Source organism: Chamaea fasciata, unplaced genomic scaffold (assembly GCF_029207755.1).
Source record: "Chamaea fasciata isolate MVZ Bird 193981 ecotype frontalis unplaced genomic scaffold, bChaFas1.0.hap1 SCAF_8, whole genome shotgun sequence".
In the NCBI taxonomy this organism is placed as follows: Eukaryota; Metazoa; Chordata; class Aves; order Passeriformes; family Sylviidae; genus Chamaea; species Chamaea fasciata.
In genome coordinates this window covers 5,368,713-5,377,333 of record NW_027094093.1, presented here as the reverse complement: position 1 = coordinate 5,377,333, position 8,621 = coordinate 5,368,713, and the positions used below count along the sequence as shown (strand labels likewise).

The window sequence follows — 8,621 nt, the reverse complement described above, 5'->3', positions numbered from 1 at the left end:
TGCAAATTAGTCCTCACGTGCAGTTCTTTCCTCAGTTTAAGTCTGGAGTCTGTTTTGAGTATGTGGTCGATGAGCCAGTGGTCACCATCTCCCACTGCCAGAATTACCTTTCCTCCTGCTATGCTCATAACTGTACTGATTAACAACTAAAAAAAATATATATATATATATCCACGAAGTTTTACTCAAACAGTTATTCACATATTGGGGGGGCTCAATATCAGAGCAGGCATTTCTCTAAGGAACAGCAAACCCCTGGAAGTAGGGAGAAGAATAAAGATTTAACAGTCTGCTCATAGTTCTTCATCCCTTTGGCTCCTGAGGTCACCCTGCTGCAGAGGGCACAGTCTTGACAGAGGTCACTCTCCCAGGTGAGCCATTTTGGGAGAGTTTAAGCCTTAAATGGGCATCTTTCTCCACTTTTACCACCAATACCCTGACCTACAAACTGATAGATAGAACTAGATATACATGGAGATCTCATAACTAGATCTGATATCTAGAAAGTATGTGTTACCAATCATCATTAAATACGGGGTTAAAATTATGTACAGTTCTCATAACTGGGGTTTTATGCACTTCCCTCACTTCCTGTGTGGTGATGTGGAACTTTCAGGAATTACTTTCTGGAGTCATAGCATGACACACAAAAATTCAGCAAAATGGAGCTTTTGAGCCTTGATGTTTGTTGAGAAATAGAACAAATGCTGAAAAGGCTCAAAGTGCAAAGCAGATTGGACCAGAAGATATTTTTCAAAACTTCATCGTTTTAAACTAATACTTTATTGGGAGTGAATTGTACAAAATCTGTTGAAAGAATGCTTTTTGCTTGGGTGGTTTTGGTTTGTTTTTTTTTTTTTTTTTTTGTTTGTTTGTTTGTTTGTTTGTTTTTTGTATTGGTCCATAGTCTAAACCCGTTGTAAAGTTTTTTAACACATAGAAAAAATATTTTCTGCTCCTGTGTTCCTACACCTTAAGCCAGGAGATGGCACTAGGGGAATAGCTATGCCTATGGATGGGCCCGTCTGAAAGCAGCAATGCCTCTCGACCAGGGACGCTGTTTTCAGTGTCTCAGCTTTCAGAGAGAAGCATCTGCATCACAAAACCAGTTGCAGCCTGGAAACTTGTCCTGTTTTTTCATTTGGGAGTCTGATCTCATGTTGTTATATCGGAGTAGGCAGGAGGGAAGCATGCAGGAGCAGTTGAGAGGGAAGAAGTGAAAAGGAGGTTGTTGGGAATTACTGAACTTGGATGCCTAGAGGTAAAATTTGGCCATGTTTATGAGGTCCTGTCAGGTACAGCCTCCTGGGAAGTGCCTTCCTTAAGCTGGTGTAGGCTCCTGGGTAAGCCCAACACCTTGGCCATAGGTCTGTTAGCAAGCAGGAGGCTGACAGGGAGATTTGCATTCTCAGGGATGCCAGGTCACCCAATTTACTGTCTTGGTAGCTTTGTTGTAGCAAGAAAATCTGTCAGGGCATATCCCATCACATATGCACCTATGCACTGTAATGGAGCTGAGAGATGGTAGATCTTGTCCTAAGCCGCAGAAAAGTAAACTTCAGGCTTCAAGGATCCATTTTTGGGATCAGGAAATACCTTAAACCGACAGTGGCAATCAGATTGACATTCGGCATTCTTTGAGGAAGAGGGGTGGCTACAAAAAATAGGACATTAAGAAGAAACTTTTTCCTTTTTAATGTGCTTGCAGAAAACAGAGTAGAAGTAGATACTGCAACAGAACAGAGAGCGCAAATGCATTGTTGCTCCTCAGAGATTGTGTTTCCAGTTCAGGATTGTGCTTTTCTTGCAACAGCCTAATGGGTCTTTACAGAGACACAGCAGAGCCGGGGTTAAGTGACAGTACTGTACTCCTTCCCAGCACTGTCTGGTCCCTGCACATCTGTTCCTCCTGGAGGCGTAGTCACAGGCTGGAATCTCTAATTCTTATTTTTCTGTCCTTCATGCTGATGTTTTCTCTTTCTTATGGTCATTTCCCATACCAGTACATGATCTGTCCCTCCTTCCTGAACTCTGCTGTAGGTGGCTCAGGAGAGAATATGGTTTGCCCTGGGCTATTGGTGTAAATTGTCCCAAATTAGTAGTTCTCCCCTGCTGGGTTAGCAGCAGACCTTTCCCTTTGCCGCTCCAACCTGCCCAGATCTCTGTTACTCTGTGATAAACCCTGTGACTCCCCTCAGACCCAGAAGTAACAATATCCACTCCTCTGCTGTTAGACCTGTTGCCAGCATAGTGTAAAGACAGCAAGTCAGAGGGCTCCCCTGCCCTGTGTACAGCCCTGACCTGAGGGCTTTGTGACATTTGGGCTTTGGTTGAGCAGTCTCTTTTCAGTCCCCCATTTATAGCTGGGGTTTTTTTCATTATTTCCAGTATTAGTAAGTCATTGCTACACCTGGAAAGGATCTGCATTCTCTTCAGTGTCTGCTTTGCTGTGAACAATGTCTAACATGTTTACTACAGTGAATGTAATTTAAAGCATTATCTTGCTGAAAAAAAAAATGCACATGGCCTTGCTAGATACCAAGGTAGCAAATAAAGGAATTGTAGGTTACCTGGAGAAAAAGTGTTCAAAGCTCTGTGGGTAAGACAGGTTGAAATGAAAATTGGGTTGGTTTTTGTCAAACTTAATGTTTATCTGAGGAACATGTATTCTCCAGACATGAAGACTGCACAAATATATTCAGGTAAGAACAGCCATATAAAAAGAATTATCTGTTTTTAAGAAGAGATAATTTTTGCAGTCTTTCATTCCCACTGCAAAGTAAAAGAGCTTTTAAAGGAATTGAGCAAACAAGTCTCATTGTATGCTTTTTTTCTGTCAAATAATTCACCTGCAACTTTCCATGTTCATTCCTGAGGTGAGATATCATTAGTCCTGTTACATCTGCAGCAGCATCTGTTGCTGTGGAAGGGTGTTCTCCTCCAGGGATAGGCATGTTAGATTTTATTTTGATAACAAACCACTTAATGTGAAAAACTACACATTAATGTAGCCCTTGGATGCAACTGTCCTAATTTTTCTAAGAGCTTTATTGTCATGTGCTTACCTTTGAATAATGTTTGCTATCTAAGGTACAAATCTGAAGTGGAAGATCTGCTTATAGATATTTTCTTCTGGAGTGATCAGTCATTCTGACCAGCTCACCTGAGAGCTGTTGCCACCATGTTCCAGCCCTGGGGGTGATTTCTGACAGAAAATCTCGGTATCTGGATAAGGGAAGCTCCTGCTCAAACAGCCATGGTTTATCTGTGTCCTCTCTGTTGCCACATGTGGAGGTGATACTGTCTGTAAAGCCAAGCTGCAGGATCTGACCAGAGGTTTTGAAAACACAATTGGCAGCACTGGCCCCTCTCACAAAGCACTTTATTTCCTTTTTAGACTTTCAGTCTGTGTTGCAAAGAGTGGGTCCAACTGTTCATGTCCAACATTCACGATATGAATAGCCTAGAGGTTTGGTTTCTGAGTAGGTTATTTAAAGCTGATGTGCTGTCTTTTTTCAAGAAGAATACAGTGCCAATTTAGCATGGGTGCCCGTCAGGGGACCTCCATGTTCTTCATCCAACTTTTTTGTGTTGGCATTATAGTGCAGGGGGAGCTGGAATAAGATGCAGAGCTCTCAGCTTACCTCTCCCTTGATACATGACTCTCCTTAGTGTGCCTTTGCATGGGGTCACACAGTGCCAGTCGTGTGACACGAGGCGACAGACGCAGACAAGCAGCAGCCAATGGTCATGTCTTCGAGTGGGCATGGGCCCCTGCTAACCAGCCCTCCTTCCTCCATCCTGGCAGGGCACCATGACACTGAACACATGGAGCATACAGGCACACAGCTGGCAGGAGAGCCATCTCCTGTGCCTAGGAGCACCAGAGAGATCCCACAGCCCTCCAAGGCCTGGGTCTGAGGTTCAGCAGTAGCTGTGAATCAGTAGAAGGAGCCACGTGGGAGTCAAGTGAGGGAGACTCATGAGCTGAGAATGAGACTGACATTGTTGTACACTACAACAACACAAAGACTCTGACTTCAGAAGGCTGAAAATTATTTTTTTTATTGTTGGAATGTGTCTCTTTTTTTATACCATTCTACACAGACCAATTCGATTGGTGAAGCAAAGACAAACATTTTCAATTACATTGGTCAGACTGGAGGGACATCAAGAAGTCCCTCTTAGGGAAAGACTGTAAACAATTTGCAGTTACTAAAACATGTTTCTTGTTTACAGAAAATTCCCTGGGAAAGGAATTTCAGAAAACTAAAGCATATCAGGCACAAACCAGGGCTACAATGAGACTTGGCAGGTTTGAAGGTGGTGGTGACAGATGATATCTCACCAGGAGGCAGATTTTGTTTTCCCTGGGTCTTCCAACATGAAACCTCAAGCTAACATGTTTTTAAAAAGTTGCTAATCTAGGATGCTGTCCTGAAGCCCATGCAGGCGTATCTTAGTCCGTTAGTTAGCTGTCAGCAGCTTTCAGCATGCAGCAGCACCAATTTGGAGCTTGACCATATGAGTTGCTCAGTAAATAATTTCAAAATCACTTCTACAAAAGCTGAAGGAGAGCAGCGGTTTCACTGGGAAACTGTCTGCACTCCCAGTGAAAATAGAAGTTACACACTGAAGGTCTGGTTTCCTCTCTATGAAGAATTTGTTTAGTCTGATACCAAAGAAGGAAGCTTCAACTACTCAGGTGCTCATCAGTTTGTATTTGTGTTAGCACGTGGCACAGGTAAAAGCTCTCAAAGACAGCTATGAAGAATTCAAATTTTCAGTGAAATTTGTCTCTTGATGGATTTTGTCCTATGTAAATCAGCTGCAGACCATTAAAAACACACTTGATTTTTGAGCAACCTAGGTCAGAGCAGCAGTTTGAGAATATAAAAGGCACATAAAGGCACTTGCTGAGCACAGCAGACATGAAAATACTTAGATGTTGCTGAAGGTTGAAAGCATTGCATGAAACAGGGCTGCACAAGTCAGGCATTATCTCCCAGAAAAGGACTGCTCCCTTGATGTGTAATATGTGTCATAGTTGTACTAGGATGAAATTATACTTCTGTACTTTTTATTGTATCAGAATCAAAATGAGTGGCATCCTGTGTTGTGGTATGAAATACTCCTAATAGTGTTTTAAAGCATCTCTGTTCAAGCACTATCGATGCTTACAGCTTCAGACTTCATGTTTGGTTTTGGTTTGGTGTTTAGGAGAAAGCCACTCCATTTGGCTGATTTAATAGAAATGAAATTATCATGATCTGAAATGATAAAGACAACACTGAGATCAACACTCATGAACTACTTTTTCTTCAGAAGTGCCAAGTAGTTTTGAAGCTAGGGTTTCCTAATACTAAATTCTGCAGCTTTACTGCTTTTTTAACACTTTTTTTTTTTTTTTTTTTTAATGTGCAGAATACACATGTATCATTTCACTTATCAGTCATTGGGGGTTTGGATACAGTAACTCTAACGAGCTACTCAGTATTTCCTTCACAGGTCTTCGGCTGCAATCCGTTTCACTTCAGCCTTTACCTAAAAACACTCTCACCAATTCAGAGTTGCTGGCTGTCTTGGTTGTGGAGACAAATTTCAGGAGAAAACACCCTGGAATGTGTTTCATCTAAAGAGAAAAGGGCTTCAATAACTCCCTTCTGCCAATGAGGTGAAATTGATAATTGATACCAGTGAGTGTAAGTGAAAAAAGGGAACTGTTTATTAACAAGAAAAGTGTGTGTGGGGGGGGTCTCTGCAAGGCACAGACAAGGATTGAATAAATGCTAGATATGAACTGGAAACTTACCCACACACACCCACCCACAACAGAACCAAAAAAACTCAAACAGCGCCTGGGGAAGGAAAATCCATGGGCTGATTGCATGGCCCAGAAAACAAAAGGGCGACCGGTCCATTTTGTCTTCAGGAAGGGAAAGAGGAGTTCAGGTAGCAGCCTGGACCAGAGCAGATGGGAAACTTGTTGAATTTCTATCAGAGGTGAGCAAGAGGTACAGTGAGAGCATCAACTCCTGCATGACTTACGGGACAGACCAGAAGAAACCTTTTAAGTTAAACAAAGGCAGAAGTGTTTTATTTGTTATCATCTAAAAACAGCCTTAGCTTTTGAAATAGACAGGATGGTTACAGATGAGAAACTATGAACTGAAAGCACTTTTTAAACTAATGAGGCAGTTCATAAGCACCGTCATGTGCGTGAAGGGAAACAACTTAAAAACTGGTAGTGTTCAGTATAGCGTGGAGTAAAATATATGTCTGGTTTTGTGTCACGAGCAAAGAAAATGCCTTCCTGAGCAAGTAGTCTGGAGAGCTGATACTTAGAAATATAAAAGAGAAAACTTCTTTTGGTTTTGTGTCTCCAAGTTGGTAAAGCTGAGGAATGTAATAGCCTAAGAAGAAGCCCAGGCTGTGGTTTCAGGTGTATATGGCATGACACCATTCACAATGTTCTTGTTGTTCCTTGAATGATGCAAAATTCTAAGCTGGGTAACAAAAGCATAAGAAGCAATTAATCCCTTTTACCTGGAAGGAGGTATATCTTTTCTCTTATTTTTTGCTGGTTTCAGAATTTAAAAATTCCAAAAAATCCCAGGGTTTTCTTGAGCCTTGGAAAAGAGTTCAGTTACTGGAATTGGAAGGAGCTGCTTCTCTTCAGAGAAGAGAGACTTCTTGATGAGTCCTGAGTACCGGGACTCACGGAAAACAAATCTAGAAACTTTGTTTGCTTACTGGATGTCTACACTTTAATGATAGGGTGGCTAGCAATTCCTTGTTTGCAGCTATTTTAAGGCTTTCTTCAGTCATAATCTCTTGTAAAGTTTTAAAAGTGTCTCACAGGCTCTCTGTAGCCTCTACTCCAAGCATTTAATACTAAATGGTGGCCCCAGACACACCCTATGTTCTGCTGGGTGGATGAGGGTTATGTTCTTAGGACTGGCTAATTAGTTAGGCTCTAGGAAATTGAACACCACCATGCTCACCGTAGCTGTGGGCAGAGACAATCACTGTCATGCACTGTGTGCAGAGGATTGTGACTAAAGGGGACATCCAGTTGGGTTTTCTGTGACAATGAAGTTCAACTTTTTGAGGTTGCAAACTCTGAGCTGTACTGACCTTCCTACAAGATGTACCTAACTACAAGGTTTCTTCATTATTTTCTCTTCCTTTATATCCAGCTATGAAAAGTTAAGCACGGCGATGCCCTTGAGGTTTTTTTAAAAGGAGCTCATGCAGCTCGGCCAATTCCAGAGGAGCTTTGAATTCAGTAACACTTCTATCATGGAAAGGAGCTCTTTTTTAAAGGGGTTGTATCACAAGGCCTTCCCTTCAGTGCAAGCATTCTGTGGCTGCCAACTGCAAATCTGCATGAAATGTGAATAAAGTTTCAAGACCAAAACCCTGAAAATGTGATTGGCTTAAGTACATGAGACTTTTTTTCCCCAGCTCCAACAAATTCTAGGTGTTTTGTTTCTTCACATTTTCACATCCAAGCCTGCTTCACAAATCTCATGGCAACCATGAGAGAGACATTTACTCTTTTTATTCCATGTGGTGCATGGGGTTTACTTGTGATTTCTTGGTTCTTGCAGCAGAGCTACTTGGAAAAACAACCTTCAGCGTGGTGAGGTAGAAGCATGTTAGACACTTCTCCTCACTTCTGGTTCTCTTAAGGGTCTGCCTTTATGGAAAATGGACACGACGCGTGCTACATAGCCCTGTCCTGCCAGGTAAGATCAAAAGAGGTTGGCAGTTGTTCCAACCTGCATGCTCTGATGTGCACTAAAGGCAAAACAGTCACTTCCTTTTGCTGCCTAGCAGACAACATGGAGGTGAGAAGGAAAAGATTGGCACAGGGAAAAGCACACCAAGGAGCAGTGTTCCAGGTGGCTCTGGAGAACATAACTGCTGAGCCAGCGTGAGGTGCTGCTTTTAGGATTGGCTTTCTCAGGACTTTGTGCTGTGTCCCTGTCCTGGTCCTTCTCCTAATGTGCTCCTCATTGATCAGTTTTACTCATATAGCAGCCAGGTGAGCTTCAAAGGATGTTTGTGAGGTTGAGCAGGAGCTTATTTTCTTGCATCCACTGGCTACAATTCATCCTGTGACATTTCTCTGTGCCCCAATGCCTTTCATCCAGCATAAGACTGTACTCTCCAACAAAATAAATGGTGCATGTAAACTGAGGAGACATGATGAGAGTGAATTTTTCTGTTTAAAAGTATAATTGCAAATAACTATTATCATTGCTATTTCTTTTAACCAGTGTGAATAATTCCTCTTGAAATACTTTTCATGCTGCTGAGGAAATAATATGGATGTTTTTTATAGCTTTTATCAATCTGCCTCATTCATTTCTTAGTGCAAAGCCTTTCCAAAGGGCTGGCAGTAGCCTTTCTTTTACAACAAACATTTTGATTTAGGAGTGCTGCTACCCATTATTGCTACATTGGTGGAGAAATGATAGTTTATGAACACCTCTATGCCATCCTCCTAGACCATAGATTTTGATAATGTAAAATTCAGTTTAATGCTCTGAGAAACCCTGGTCTGATATGCACTGTGCCAATTAGTCTAGAAGGTAGGTGTGTGTGAAATTTGA

General features: G+C 41.9%; 1 protein-coding gene across 1 annotated transcript in view; it reads left to right on the top strand.

The window, feature by feature from the left end:
• CPS1 (carbamoyl-phosphate synthase 1) overlaps positions 1–8,621 on the top strand; it is a 179,740-nt gene that overhangs the window by 565 nt on the left and 170,554 nt on the right. The window lies entirely within an intron of this gene.